Genomic DNA, 15,828 nt, shown 5'->3' on the forward strand with positions numbered 1-15,828 from the left:
CCATCCTTACAAAAAGAACATAACTATATGCAATGATTTTTTTTGGAAGGAAACTATATGCAATGACTTTAGTCTTGCATTTTGAGCGAATTAGTATTGCATGCAAACCTTCTAGAACTCTTATCGTAGAAATCCTTGCAAGCAGGTTGTACGGTAGATTTCGATGCTAGGTAGCTGGCTTTCAATGAAATGATATGATCTTATTGAAATTTTCATCTTCCATAATAAAATCTTCTATATATCGTAGTTGTGGAGGAATTTCCTACAATTTTAGTTGTAGACAACCCTTTTTTTTTACCATCAATACACATCATCTCACCATTAAAAAGCAATGCCATTAATAAACGAATGGCAACCAAGTGAAAATGAAGCGCAAGTTACCAAAATTATACTGATTATTCTCAGTATGATATTTCAGTTGGGACTAATCTCCCCTTAGCATGCATCGCCTCTAAAAGTTGAATTTTGAACAAGTTTTTTTTTTTTTTTTTTTTGATGAAAATTTTGATGTTACTCTTCAACACTCAATAGACTTCACCATTTTGAAAGCAAAGCAATCTGATGGAACGAAAGCCAGATAAATCAGGCCCATGATGTTTCCTTCAAACGAATGAGAGAAAAGGAACTCAAAGTGCTTCATTTGTTGCCCGGTATTCTGGGGAAATCATTTGGACATCTGTAGGAGAGATACCTTCTACTATGTACTCTTTACTTTTTTCTGATATTGTTGGATGTACTCACGTTAGAACTATATGAAATACCATCTTTACCAAAAAAAAAAAACTCAAAGTGCCACTAACTCACGGAGATCAAAATCCCTGGGAGCCAAGAAGGTGACCTGCGGGAGTGATTACCCGAACCGAATTGGCTGAGGAAACGAGGTAATTAGAAAGGAGTAAGATTCATGCATAGCCACAGCCACACTTCCACCTTTGCAGGGGCCCTTTTAGAATACTGAAAAATCTCCTCTCCTTCAGCTTTCATTCTGATTTTGCTGGTTAGGTTGTGTTTTATGGTTATCTCTGGTAATAGTTAAGGAATTTGCAAGGATGCGATACTTTTTGAATCATGGAGAGATCGGGTATCATAGCTGGGGAATTTGAGTGAAGGCAGACACATCATTCGTAGTTGGAAATTACAAGAAGATAGTGACAAGTACCTGCATTGTTTCTTTTAGATCATAAACAATTCCCTAAGACGCCATAAGGTAGGCATTTAATAGTCCAATAGTAGTGGAGAAATCTTTTGGTTTCATAGTGGCCAAGGCATTTGATCCTCCAATTCGCCAATGGCATCTCTATTTTTTGTGAGGACATTTGAATGCTTGAGGAATATCCATAATTAGGTGTTTTATTATGCAAGCAAACTATCTTAAGTCCACATGAAAAAAACTAAGCACCTAAAAGGTTAAAAACACTACACTAATAACAAACCACATAGGTCAACTGCATTATTCCATCACAGGCCAAGCTAGAATGGTCAATATATGTCCCAATCCAGTTTCTAAAACGGTAGCCAAGTACCAAATTGCACTAGAAATCCCATAACAAATAACAAATCCAAACTAAGAACAATACCATGAAACCAAAACACATGACTAAACCGTCCAAATCATAAACAAAGCCATCTAAAGTCTCTGAAAGTCCCTAACAAGCAAATAAACAGCTGAATATCTCTAAGCAAACAGCAAAACAACTGAGGCAACCCCAAGGGCAGCCATGATCGCAGAAGATTCAGCAGCAGTCTTGAATGAGGCATTGGACCCCGAAGGTGATCCCTGCTGGCCGGACCCCGAGCCCGAGCCCGAACCTGAGCCCGAGCTCGGGCTGGAGCTTGTGCCCTGGTCGCCACCCGGCTGGGGAGATGGTGCAAGCCCCGGGCCCGGGCTGATGACTTCTGGGTGCACCATGACACGCACGATCATCCTCTCCCCGGCCTCGCAGCGGCCAGGCTCCCCACTGATGAAGTAGAAGAATCCATAGCGGTCGAACCGGAAGGTGGTGTTGCCATCATCAAACTTGTAGAGTGGCTCTGAAGTGTTGCAGTGGTTGTAGTGTCCGTGGTCCACCACCAGCACCGAGTCATTCTCGTACTTGAAATCTAGAATGTTAAAGAGAAGCCATGATGAGTGCAAGTGTTCCAATGAATGAACTCTTTCTAGCGTCGCTTAGCATCATTGGAAATATGTTTATATTTCTAAATGCTATAGCTAGTAATCCCTACGTCATTAAAATGAACTACTATCTCAAAATCTAGCAGTATTTTCTATTTATTCAAGCCAAACAGCTTACACAAGGAATCTCCGACATGGAACCGGTTTCTCGTGGCCCAGTGGTTGTAGGTCTCTGACTCGTTACCGTTGGGCATCGCCCATCCCCTCGGTCCTCCGACACGGAACTCATGAGCGGATATTGTGGAGAGGAGCAGCAGAGAAGTTGAGAGGAAGAAGATGAAGTTGAAACTACTACTAGTAGTAGCAGCAGCAGCCATTGTTGGAATCAGCAAGAGGAGAAGAAGAAACTATGTGCTTCAGTATGGCTTGTGAGTTTATGATAAGAAGAATGGTTGTGGGAAGGAAGAAGTGGACTGTTTTAAAAGGAGGTAGTAGGGGCAGTTAATTTGGCTGTATTGTTTCCTCCGTTGGATGAGGCTAAAAGGGAGTGGTAGAGGAGGAGTGGGGTGTACGTGAGAGTGGTGGCAGTTGATACGATGAGTGCGGTAGAACATGCTTGACCCTTCTAGGTGGTTTAGTGGCGTTGAACAGGTCAGAGCAGGGTAATATGGTCTTTGTGAATAGATTTTGTGGTCAATGTTGTTGAGTTCCGGTTGGATTTGGGTTGGGTACGTATGTGTTCTTTTATGGCCGGTATGTTGGATTTCAGGTCCAGGTCTGGCGACCCCACTCGTTTCTTTAACCCCTAGGTTGTTATTGAGCAATGCCGCGGCATAGCCTTCTTCTCAAAGGATAGGTATGCCTGGCTATATATGGAGCTCATACATGCAGGACGATCCAAAGGGAACCCGAGAACAAGGAGCAAAGCTGGAGACCTCGTAACCAGTTCATGTCGGACCTGAGGAGGAGAGAAAATGGAAGCAGTGCATAGAGGTTATAAGGACTGGCTATGAAAGAGTAAGAATGCCAACATATGAAGTTCGACACAGTGTGACACCGAAGAATTGAGACAAATCGGAGCCGCGCAGGGATATCACAAAATGAACAACACCAAAGCTAACCTAAACGCACGTACAGTTAGGATAGACCTGTACATATCCAAGCTGAGAACCCAACAGATCAACTTCGTTAGGCAAATTTTGGTGACGTACGGATTTCGTAGAACTATACCTCTTGCACAATTTATTTAGGAAACTTATCGTTTGCCTCTTCCCTTTGAATCAATTTCAACTTGGTCGATCCTCGAACAAATTATCAAAAGACAATCCTCATCGATTATACATAAAAGGTCTATGTACATGTCAATATTTCTTCTTTTGTTTCCTTTTTTTTTTGGTGGGGGGGGGGGAGGTGTTGTGGGGTTGGGGGGAGGGGGTAAGGTGGCATGACTACATGGCCCTTATACAAATACAACTGCTAGTGTCTGAGTACAACAAATCATGCGAATAAGGAGGAATATATAGATGGGGGTCGAATCCCAAATCACTGATGCTGTATGATTTGCAACATTTGAAGCAGCACGAATTGTTGGCGCTACACTGAATGCCTCCCTGCAGACATGAGTTGCTTTGAATGATCCCAACATAGAAATCAATTTTCTCAAGTGCATGTGAGTCATCGTGGAGGACTGATGGCCCAGACATCCAATGGATAACAGTGTTGGAATCCCCCCTCCAATACAATGTTGGAATTTAAGGATTGTGACTGCATAGACGAAGTTTTTCTAAGCTCCTTTCAACTATGCTAGTGAAACTGTAATATCATAGAAATGACTTTCTGAGCTGCCCCCAATGATGAACCCTGCACCACTATCTTGTACGTTGCCATCGAAATTGATCAAGGAAGCCAGGGAGTGGAGGCTTTCAAGTGAAATAGAATACCTTGGAGGCCTAGTTTTCCCTAGCTACCAAGGACCACCGACCATCATTAGTATGAATGAATTTAGAGGTGTGCGATCGAGCTTTCATGAGCGTATCAAGGAGACCTGATCCACACCTTCAGAAATGCAACTATTCCTAAACAACCAAATAGGGTAGATGATAAAATAAATAACAATCATCTTACTGATCGCCTTACTGCTTTGCAACTCATCCTTTAGATACCCTAGAAAGTGGTGCCAAGGTTTGAGGCGACCTGCCATGCACCCATGGCTGACATTCTCATCAATCCTTAGAAAACAATGGTAATGATGGGGGATACACATCCCTCTGTGATATAGCATTTATTGACATGGAAAGAGATTCCGAGCCACTTTCTGAAGTAGAAGGGCAACTCTTGGATGAATCCTAAGTTTCCAAACACAAGCAATATCTTTGACCACCAAAGGAGTTGGCCATAGCAGCTTGTGCAAGTCTTTAGATTTAACTTTGGAGCAAATAGAGCCTTCCCAACCTAACCTATCCGGATACTATGATGCGAGGATTGCCATGGAGAGGATTCTTCCAATCCAACCCTCACCAACTATTAGAGTAACATAATTTCATTTCCTTTCAGCATCTGAGAAGAGATTCATAACTCTCATATTCTCCAAGCTACCAAAGTCGATGTTTTGAGAATCCAAATAAGAGGAAGAGCTGAGAACCAGGGATCATGGAGAATATGAACCTACCATCACCAGAGGAAGTTTGCTTGAATAGATGAGGGCAAGATTAAATACTTGGGTCTAGAATGGCAAATAATGCTCATTATATACAAATGAGATAAGGGTTTACCAATTAGCTATTACATAGTGCTTCTTTTGCCACCAGCGTTGAGGGTCATATAATTACTTGTAAAGTGATCTCCTTTTTTGGTATTAAGATCCTAAAATAATATGATTCTGATCAATACTCTTTCACTAAGAAAATTCTTTACCACCATTTGCCCAAGAAAGCAAAACTAAAGTCTATAAGGTTGATAACTAAGAATGCATTTCAATCTTTTCCATAAAAACCACTCTCCATATAACGGAAGTTACCAAACATAACTATTAACAATCAAAATGTTACTCTTTCAGATAAAATAAGGCTAAACTCCATCAATTCTTGGAGTTACCAATGATGAAAAAGTAAAAATATTGTTAGAAAAATGTAAGATATTATAAAATTAAATTAATTTAATAAATACTTAATTCAATTTTCTCAATTAATGGCATCCAATCATTTTTAAAAAATTGTCGATCCCATGCGCACGTAATCTATCATGTTAGATGTATATGAGTAGTTGGTATGCTGGGTTAGGCCTTCCCACACAAGGTCCACTGATGAACCAACAAACAAGTTTTTTAGGTTCAACGTTTCAATGCAGAGGACTTTCATGATTTCTAGTAGAAGCAAAATATACTAGCTAGATGCATGCATAAGAGGCATGCCAAGGAAAGACAAAAAGGATGAATAAAACTCACATCAGATTAGACTATCATTGCATGGGGGACCATCCAAATACATCCATGGGTTTGTGAAAGCAAGACAGACCTCCAGTCTTGAGAATGGTTGTAAGCTAACATAATAAGAGGCATTTGGACTTAAATAAGAATAAATATAATTTTTGTTATTGATGTATTGGGGAGGTTCTTTTGTGCCTTTGCGCTATGTACGTAGCTGTTATACTGAGTGAGGTGATCTTGTTCATCATGGTGTTTGACCAAGTTGATGGTAGTGTTTCCTATGTGATTAATTTGTGATGGATGGGCTTATTGATGTGCCCAATGTGTGCTCATTCTTTCGCATTAAAATTGATAGGCCATGCTCCACTAACAATAACTTAACTTGCAGTCATGTTTCTTGCCAAATGTGCAACTTCATAATATTCGCCACATATCACTTCTTGAATGGCTTTGGTTAGGATTTGCAATGATGGCTCCATTAATCCAGTGGCAAACCTTTGCACTTAGATACAAAACTTGATGTGATGTGCCATGTTTTCCCACTTCTGCAATAGACCAACATGGCTTCTATGTACGAATGTTTGAGTGATATATTACATTCTATGTTAAGTGCCTGCATTAGACACAATAACCCCTAAGTTCATGTACTATTGCATGTCAATTACGACTAGTGTGACTACTGGGCCTGGGCCGCCAGATGGGCCGACCTGGGCCGAGGTCGGCAGCCCATCTAGAGGCCACCATCGCCTGCTTCGGAGAGGAGGGAGGGGGTCCAGCTGCCAGGCGGAAGGGAGGACAAATGCCAAGCCGCTAAAGCGATTACCACCTCCCCTAAAATTCTTCTATTTGTAGGACCCTCTCACCGTTCTCCTCCTTCTTCCTCAGGGATTCTTTAAACTAGCAACGGAGGTGCCGAAGCAGGAGTGGTCGCAGCTACTCCCCGGAGCTAAGTCAGCCCCCTGATCAAGTTATTTTTTCCCTGCTTTCTTCTTCCCTGTTTCCAAAATAAAATAGAGGAGGGACTCCACGGCTCTCGACCGGGTGCTGTAGTTGGGCCGAAGTCCCATCCCCTTCTTTCTCTTTGGTGGTGCAGAGGGCCTCGGTGAAGAAAAGAAGGGAGACAAAAAGAAAAGAAGAAGGGAAGAAAGAAAGAAATAAGAAGAGAGGGAAGAGGGGACTCACCAGTGTGCGGCCACGAGTGTCGCTGGCGTCGTGGGGAGCAGCCACGGAAGTCGCGGGAGCTGTCGGCCTCGGTTCGACTGCAGGCACAAGCTGTAGGCCCGGCCGCGGGCATTGGCTGCAGGTGCTGCCGGTCGTGGCCTGGCCCCTCCCGAGCTTGCCCTCCTCTCTTCGCGGAAGAAGAAAGAGAGGAGAAGATTCGGGAGAAAGTTCTAGAGAGAAGAAGAAGAGAAGAAAAAGAAAAGAAAAAAAAAAGAAAAAAAAGAAAAGAAAAGAAAAAAAAAATACATAAATAAATAGTTAATAAGTAGATAGAGAATTAAGATAATAGATAAATATTATAGATGTTGAAATAGAAATAGGAGAGAGAGAAGTCATTTTCAGGGCGTACCCCCTCTCTCTACATAATAAATAGTTTTGGGTCAAAGAATAGTGGATAATTTACTTTTAATCATTTGATAGGTACGAAGCATTCGTTAGCTAAGATTAGGATTTTGAGAGCGAACCGAGGTAAGTAACCCTAGCACAATCTTATTAATTTTCAAATCACTATTTAATTGTAAGTATGAAATAAAGAAATATATAATTGTTATGATTTATTTTCACAAAAGTAGAATCAAGCATATGATTGCATGTGATTAATGAATTTGATTAAATTGCATTCCTTCATGAATATGTGATGATTATGATAGATTGCATAAAAAATAAAGTTTTCAGCATGATCATGGATTTTACCCATTACAATTTCATTATTTATCTTTCAATCTACTTATGAAATAAGATTTATGAAAAGCATGATATGATTTAAGAACCCTCAGATTGCTCTGTATGACCCCTGCCAGCAGATAACAGTAGCTCGGCATGTAAACCCCGCTAGTGGGTAATAGTAACTTGGCATACGACCTCCACCAGCGGATAATAGTATCTCAGCATATGACCCCGCCAACGGATAATAATAGTTGGTAAAGGCCTTGCTATGGGAATAAGAGTGACCATAGTTGCACTACCATCTGAGAGTATGGATTTCAAAGTATGAAATAATGGCAAAGTTTTATGATGCATAGCCATATTTATGAACTCGCGTGATTAGATATACATTGCTTTATGACTGTTTTGAGTATATCATCTATGAAATGTTTTATTTTGTTATAATTATTATCTTCTTTAAATGATGCATTGGCATATGAATTATTATGTTTGATCCAATAAGATAGTACACGGTTACTTACTGAGCCACATAGCTCATATGATCCCTATTGTTTTTTTCAGATATATAGGGTTGCTAGGAGGAGAGAGCCCGAAGATTTTTGGGTTGGAAAATTTATTTTGGATGTACAAATTTAGAGCTCTAAAATGTTCTATTTTGGAAAAATACTCTATGAATGAAATGTTACTTTTATATGAATTATTAACGAGGCTTTGTGTTACTGTGGGCAGTAGCTTGCAGTAGCACGGCCGTGTCATGAGCCTGATCTAGGGCGTGACAGTGAGTGGTATCAGAGCAATAGGTTTGATCATGGGGTTAGTAAGAGGGATAGTTAGATTTGGTTTAACTAGTTGTTTAATAAGAATATAAATAAATAATTTAATTTAATTAATTAATTAATTAAATAAAATCTTAGCTATTTTCTTTGACTAATAGCAACATTTTTTAGGCAAAAATGAGCTCCAAGGAGCAGAAGACTTTAGCCAAAATAGTGGCTAAAAAGAGAAGGGCAAGAGCTACCGCGAAAGGAGCTACCAGTGGGCCGGTTGAGCAAGCTCCTACCTCTACAACCACTTAGGCAAACATTACTGGTGTTTGCTAGGTAGTAGCTCAGTTTCTCTCGCAGCAACAGTAGATGCAAGCAACTTCCCCACCTGCACTGTCTACAGACTCCTACTATGAGAGGTTTCAGAGGCTGAATCCTCCTATGTTTGATGGTGGAGCTGATCACTTAGCTGCCGAGACTTGAATTCGAGAAATGGAAGAAATGTTTGTTGCACTATAATTTTTTGAAGATGTCAAGGTTAGACTGGTGATCCCCATGCTTAGAGGATGTTAGTGCTAGCGATAGTGTTGTGATAGGTACTATTTCCATCAACTTAGTTGATGCATCTATACTATTTGATTATGGCTCTACGTATTCTTTTGTATATGCCAAATTATCTAGATCTTTACACTACATACTTGAGAAATTAGAAGAGCCGCTATATGTTCTACACTCCTTCAGAAAATGATAGTTGCTGACATTATATTCAAGAATTGCATAATTCAGATAGGAGAAAGAGAGTTAGAGACAGACTTAATACAACTAGATATGCAAGATTTTGACATCATTTTGAGGATGAATTGGCTATCCAAGTATCATGCTCATATAGACTGTTTCAAAAAGAGAGTAGTATTTTATCAAGGCGACACACCCTTACAAAGTAAGTCCACTTTACATTTTATTTCTACTATGTGTGCAAGTAAGGCATTAAGAAAGGGGTGTCAGGCCTATTTAGCCTATGTGGTAGATAATCAAATAGAAACAAGGTTGGAAGATATTCCTGTTGTGGAAGAATATCCAAATGTTTTCCCTGATGAACTACCCGGGCTATCTCCAGATCGGGAGATTGATTTCAAGATTGATCTCGTGCCGGAAGTTGGACCAATCTCCTAGCCTCTTTACCGGATGGCCCCTACTGAACTGAAAGAATTGAAGGTCCAATTACAAGAGCTTTTAGAGAAGAAATTCATTTGGCCTAGTGTCTTTCCATGGGGAGCTCCTTCTTGTTTGTGAAAAAGAAGAATGGGAGCATGAGGCTGTGTATTGACTATAGGGAGCTACAAGGTAACTATGAAGAATAAGTATTCCTTGCCACGAATTGATGATCTGTTTGACCAGCTGCAAGGTGCACAAGTCTTCTCAAAGATAGATTTGTGGTCTAGTTATCATCAATTAAAATCCAAGCTAAAGATGTGCCCAAGACAGCATTTTGGACCAGGTATGATCATTATGAATTTTTGGTTATGCCTTTCGGACTAACCAGTGCTCTAGCTGCCTTCATGGACCTGATGAATAGAGTCTTCAAGCAGTTTCTGGATCAGTTTGTCATTGTACTCATTGTACTAGTCTATTCCAAGAGCAAGAAAGAGCATGAAAATCATTTGAGGTTAGTGCTACAAACTTTATGGGAGAAGAAGTTATATGTCAAGCTGAGCAAATGTAAATTATGGCTAGATAGCATTGCATTCTTTGGGCATGTGATCTCCATGAATGGAATTTCAGTAGACCCAAAGAAGATTGAAGCAGTGGTCAACTGGCCTCGCCCTGCTAATGTAACTGAGATCAGAAGCTTCTTGGGTTTGGCTGGATATTACCAGAGATTTGTGGAAGGATTTTCCTAGATAGCCACTCCTTTGACTCGTTTGACTCAGAAACGAGCAAAGTATGAATGGAGTTAGTAATGTGAGCAGAGTTTTCAAGAGTTGAAGCGGAGACTAGTATCTGCTATTATTCTCACCCTACCATTTAGTTCTGGGAGTTTCACCATTTACAGTGATGCCTCCAAAAAAGAGTTGGGTTGTGTATTGATGCAAAATGATAAAGTAGTGGCATATTCCTTTAGACATCCCTATGAGCAGAACTATCCAACAGATGATTTAGAATTGGCAGAGATAGTCTTTGCTCTAAAGATTTGGTGGCACTATCTATATGGAGAGCCATGTAAAGTCTTTACTGATCATAAAAGCTTAAAATACATATTTACACAAAAGGAGCTTAATATAAGGTAGAGGAGATGGCTAGAGCTGCCGAAAGATTATGACTTAAGCATAAAATATCATTTGAGAAAGGCTAATGTGGTGGCTGATGTTCTCAGTAGAAAGTCAACGGTAGGCACCACAGCGCTACTCACCACTCAAAAGCAAATTGTAAAAGATCTCAATATGATGCAGATTGAGGTGACTGCTACAAGTGCTGGGGGAATGCTGGCTAGTCTAATGGTGCAACCGATATTGCTTGAGAGAATCAAGACTATCCAACAGACTGATGCCCACTTATGTCAGCTTAAAGAAGATGCAGAAAGAGGGTTGCGACCCAAACTCAGGATTTACCTAAATGGTACTCTATGATTTGGCAGTAGACTGTGTGTACCAAAAGATGTTGACTTGAAGAGAGAGATTTTGGAGGAAGCTCACCAGTCCCGGTTATCTATTTATTTTGGTAACACTAAAATGTATAGAGATTTAAGGAAGCATTTTTGGTGGAATGGCATGAAAAGGAAGATAGCTGAATTTGTAGCTCAGTGCTTGGTAAATCAACAGGTGAAAGCCGAACATCAAAGGCTTGCCGGTTTGCTGGAGCCACTAGAGATACCAAAATAAAAATGGAAGCATATTACTATGGATTTTGTTACTGGGCTTCCAAGGACAACAAAGAAAAATGATGCAGCATGGGTGATTGTTGATCGCCTCACAAAGTTCGCTCACTTTTTACTCTTTAGGGTTGGCACGGAGGTGCGTTGATGAGATTGTGCGCCTACATGGGGTACTGGTGAGCATTGTACCCTCGAAAGATGTCATGAGATTTGGAAGACATTGTAAGCTAAATTCTTGCTACATTGGCCCCTTTGAGATTCTGACTAAGGTAGGAGAGGTTGCTTACCGATTGACCTTGCCACTAGAGTTGTCCAGTGTACATAACATCTTCCATATTTTTCTTCTGTGGAAATACATATCAGATCCCAGTCATGTGGTGCAGTATAAGCCACTACAAATAGATAGAGATTTGACTTATGAAGAGTTTTCTCTACGTATCATGGATCGTAAGGAACATATTTTGAGACGTTGCACCATTCCCTATGTGAAAGTACAGTGGAGCAACCACTCAGAGATAGAGGCCACATGGGAACTTGAAGAGAAAATGTGTGCGAGGCATCCACAGCTTTTTGAAAACTTAAGTATGTAAATTTCGAGGACGAATTTTTTTTAAAAAAGGGAAGAATGTGACTACTGGGCCTGGGTTGCCAGATGGGCCGACCTGGACCAAGGTCGGCAGCCTATCTGGAGGCCACACCACCTCCTACTTCGGAGAGGAGGGAGGGGGTCCAGCTGCCAGGCGGAAGGGAGGACAGATGCCCAGCAGCTAAAGCGGTTACCACCGCCCCCGAAATTCTCCTATTTGTAGAACCTTCTCACCATTCTCCTCCTTCCTCAGGGATTTCTTGAACCAACAACGGAAGTGCCGGAGCAGGGGTTGGTCGCAGCTACTCCCTCAAAGCTAGGGAGGAGAGTGCCACAGGCATCGGCCGCAGGCACGACCAAGGGAGCCGTGGGCTCGGCCATGAGTCCCGCTGGCCATGGCCTGGCCCCTCCCGAGCTCGCCCTCCTCCCTTCGCGGAAGAAGAAATGAAGGAGAAGATTTGAGAGAGTTCTGGAGAGAAGAAGAGAAGAAAAAGAAAAAAAAAAGAAAAGAAAAGAAAAAGAAAATACCTAAATAAATAGTGAATAAGTAGATAGAGAATTAAAATAATAGATAAACAATATAGATATTGAAATAGAATTAGAAGAGAGAAGTTATTTTTAGGGTGTACCCCCTCTCTCTACATGATAAGTAGTTTTGGGTCAAAGAACAGTGGATAATTCATTTTTAATCATTTGATAGATACAGAGCATTGTTGGCCGAGATTAAGGTTCTGGGAGCGAATCGAGGTAAGTAATCCTGGCACAATCTTATTGATTTTTAAATCACTATTTAATCGTAAGTATGAAATAAAAAAATATATTCTTGTTATGATGTATTTCACAAAAGTAGGATCAAGCATATTGTTGATGGAAATTGGACGCGGGGGCGACCGCGGACCGAGGAGGAGAAGCTCCGGTGCGGAAATAGCGGGTGGCGGTATGTCGGCGGGCTGTGTCCTCCGGGGGACCTGCAAAAAGCCGGTGGCCGGGGTTTCTGGCGCCGGCCCTCCGATGCTTAAGTCAGAGGGGGGCTTAATTTTGGAGAAGGAGATGGACTGTATGTAGAAGTCCGAAGCTCTCACTTAGGAGGAAGAAGCTCCCTTTTGGAGGGAGAAGCTCCCCTTTTTATAGGGGGAGTGGCAGGGTTACCTGTGATGTGACTGAGCGAATTAATGGGTTACCGTCACGATTGGACGTGGGCGTGTGAAGTAATGAGTTGCCATGGATGGCTCGTTCCCATCGTGGGAGGAGATGGCGCGCAGCCAGAGCTTGCTTGTGGCGCGCAGTGCAGTCCATTCTTGGAAATGGTGAGGCGTTGACAGTCGTAGCAGGGTATGATCCCTGATTGATATGTCGTAGCATGGCTTGCAAGTAAAGCATAGTACGATGAGGCTGCTGCAGGGCATGGCCGCAGTATGTGGACGATGAGGTCGACCTTTTGAGGTCAGCTCGGCCATCTGTGCTCGGCCTTCTGTGCTCGGCAGCCTTCTGTGCTCGGCCATCTGAGCTCGGCCTATATGAGCTCGGCCCGCATGAGCTCAGTCTTCTGAGCTCGGTCTGCATGAGCTCGGTCTGCATGAGCTCGGCTCGGCCTTCTGAGCTCGGCTTGCATGAGCTCGGCTCGGTCTTCTAAGCTCGGCTCTCATGAGCTCGGTCTGCATGAGCTCGGCTTGGCCTGCATGAGCTCGGCTCGGTCTTCTAAGCTCGGCTCGGCCTGCATGAGCTCAGCTCGGCCTTCTGAGCTCGACTTGCATGAGCTCGGCTCGGCCTGCATGAGCTCGGCTCGGTCTTCTGAGCTCGGCTCGGCTTGCATGAGCTCGGCTTGCTGTTGGATTTGGGTACTTCAATTGTATTTGTGGGGTGGTCCATTTTTTTCCCCAACACTACCCCCCGACTTCCGAGTTCGAGCTACTTTTTGGCTCGGGCGAAGGAAGTAGTCTAGTTGTCGATCATCCTATAATATAGCCAAATATCTATGGAGATGTACGTGCCAAGTAGGGTGTACCTCTTATACAGTTGGAGTTAAGTGCTTCAGGTCGACTCAGCGGCCTTCTTTGGCTTGTGGTCGACTCAGCAGGGTGCCCACACTCAAATCGGGGCGTGTTGTCGTAGGAGACGTCGAATGACGTTGAATGTCATCGAAAATGTCGTCGAAGTGTCGTCGAATGTCGTCGAAGGGCGTCGAATGTCATCGAAGGTCGTCGAATGTCTTTCCGAGGTCTAGGGGGCTTGGGCTCGCTGTCGACTCAGCGGGGCATCCCGACCTTAGTCGGGGGATCGAGCATGAGGTCGAAGGAGCTTGGGCTCGCTGTCGACCTGGTGACGCTTCTCGAGGTCGAGGGAGCTTGGGCTCGCTGTCGACTCAGCAGGGCATCCCGACCTTAGTCGGGGGATTGAGCACGAGGTCGAGGGAGCTTGGGCTCGCTGTCGACCTGGTGACGCTTTCCGAGGTCGAGGGAGCTTAGGCTCACTGCCGAACAATGGGGCATCTCGAGTTTGGTCAGGGTCTTTGATGGAGATGGAGACTGGAGATAGCCTTGTCCGTTTCAAATGAGTTGGCTTGAGGCCTTCCTTTGTAAAAACCCAATTCGATCGTGCGTTCCCACCTGGAGTGGGGCGACGTTGGAGATAGAGATACCCGTAGGTCGTCTTTTGCATTCTCCGACTTAGAGATAGGTAAAATATTAAAATTATTTAAAGCCAAAGTGGCATCCTGTACCTTTTGGAGACATTTTGATGGCTTCCAAACTTCGAAGTCCCTCAGGACTTGGCTTAGTACCAGCTTTCTTTGGCTTGATTTTCTAGGGGAGGTGCTCTGCGCTCGGGCTTCTGAGCTCGGGCTTCTAAGCTCGGCAGCCTTCTGAGTTGGGCAGCCTTCTGAGCTCGGCCTTCTGTGCTCGGCAGCCTTCTGTGCTCGACGGCCTTCTGTGCTCGGCGGCCTTCTGTGCTCGGCGGCTTTCTGAGCTCGGCGGGGGCTTCGGTGATGGCGACGCTTTGAAGGAGAGCAACGTCGCGGGCGTCGTCCTTTTGCCACAGAGGCTTATAGTCCCATTTTAAAGCTCCATAATTCTCCTCCTCTAAACCTCAGCTTTTATTTTTCTTCCCCTCCAACTTGTTGGCGTGAGACTCGGGCTACTGGTTCCCCCCACGTCCCACATCGTTGCAGCGGGAGCCGTGCCTGATTTGAGATGGCTCGGGTGAAAGTTTCTTCCTCCACTTGAGGTGAACCCGTGGAGGCGGCACAGGAGGGGCCTCCACTTGTTGCAGGCTTTGGACTGCAATGGCTAGCGCTTGGACTTGCCGCATCAGCGCGTCGAACTGCTCGGGTTGGACTTGTGCAACTTGATCTATCGAAGGTCTTGGTGGTGAATTCTGGACTGAGCATCCGGAACTTGGAGCATGATGCCGAGAGGCATTAAAGACTCCTCTGCTCCTTAGTTTCATGGCCGCAACTCGGTCCCTTTCTCTAGCGCCAACTGTTGCTGAAAATTGGACCCGGGGGCGACTGTGGACCGAGGAGGAGGAGCTCCGGTGCGGGGATGGTGGGTGGCGGTACGTCGGCGGGCTGTATCCTCTGGGGGACCTGCAAAAAGCCGGTGGCCGGGGTTTCCGGCGCCGGCCCTTCGATGCTTAAGTCAGAGGGGGGCTTAATTTTGGAGAAGGAGATGGACTGTATGTAAAAGTCCGAAGCCCTCCCTTGGGAGGAAGAAGCTCCCTTTTAGAGAGAGAAGCTCCTCTTTTTATAGAGGGAGTGGCAGGGTTACCTGTGATGTGACTGGGCGAATTAATGGGTTACCGTCACGATTGCATGTGATTCATAATTTGATTAAACAACATTCCTTCATAAATATGTGATTGGGTATGAATTATGATTATGATAGATTGCATGAAAAATGAAGTTTGCAGCATGATCATGGAATTTACATATTACAATATCATTATTCATCTTTCAATATACTTATGAAGTAAGATTTATAAAAAGCATGATATGATTTATGAACTCTCATATTGCTATGTATGACCTCCGCCAGCAGGTAACAGTAGCTCGGTATATGACCTCTGCCAGTGGATAATAATAACTTGGCATACGACCCCCGCCAGTGGGTAATAATAGCTCGGCATATGACCCCACCAACGGACAATAATAGTTGGTAAAGGCCTTGCCGTGGAAATAAGAGCGGC

The 15,828-nt window shown here is 43.5% G+C and overlaps 1 pseudogene; it reads right to left on the reverse strand.

Annotated features, from left to right (window-relative positions):
• Window positions 1-1,675: 1,675 nt before the first annotated feature.
• Window positions 1,676-2,490, reverse strand: LOC103720697 (early nodulin-like protein 21 pseudogene; annotated as a pseudogene).
• Between the last annotated feature and the right edge of the window lie 13,338 nt (window positions 2,491-15,828).

The sequence above is a fragment of the Phoenix dactylifera genome, chromosome 2, assembly GCF_051530095.1.
Source record: "Phoenix dactylifera cultivar Ajwa chromosome 2, Ajwa_hap1_PhDact_Kaust_v1.1, whole genome shotgun sequence".
Taxonomy (NCBI): domain Eukaryota; kingdom Viridiplantae; phylum Streptophyta; class Magnoliopsida; order Arecales; family Arecaceae; genus Phoenix; species Phoenix dactylifera.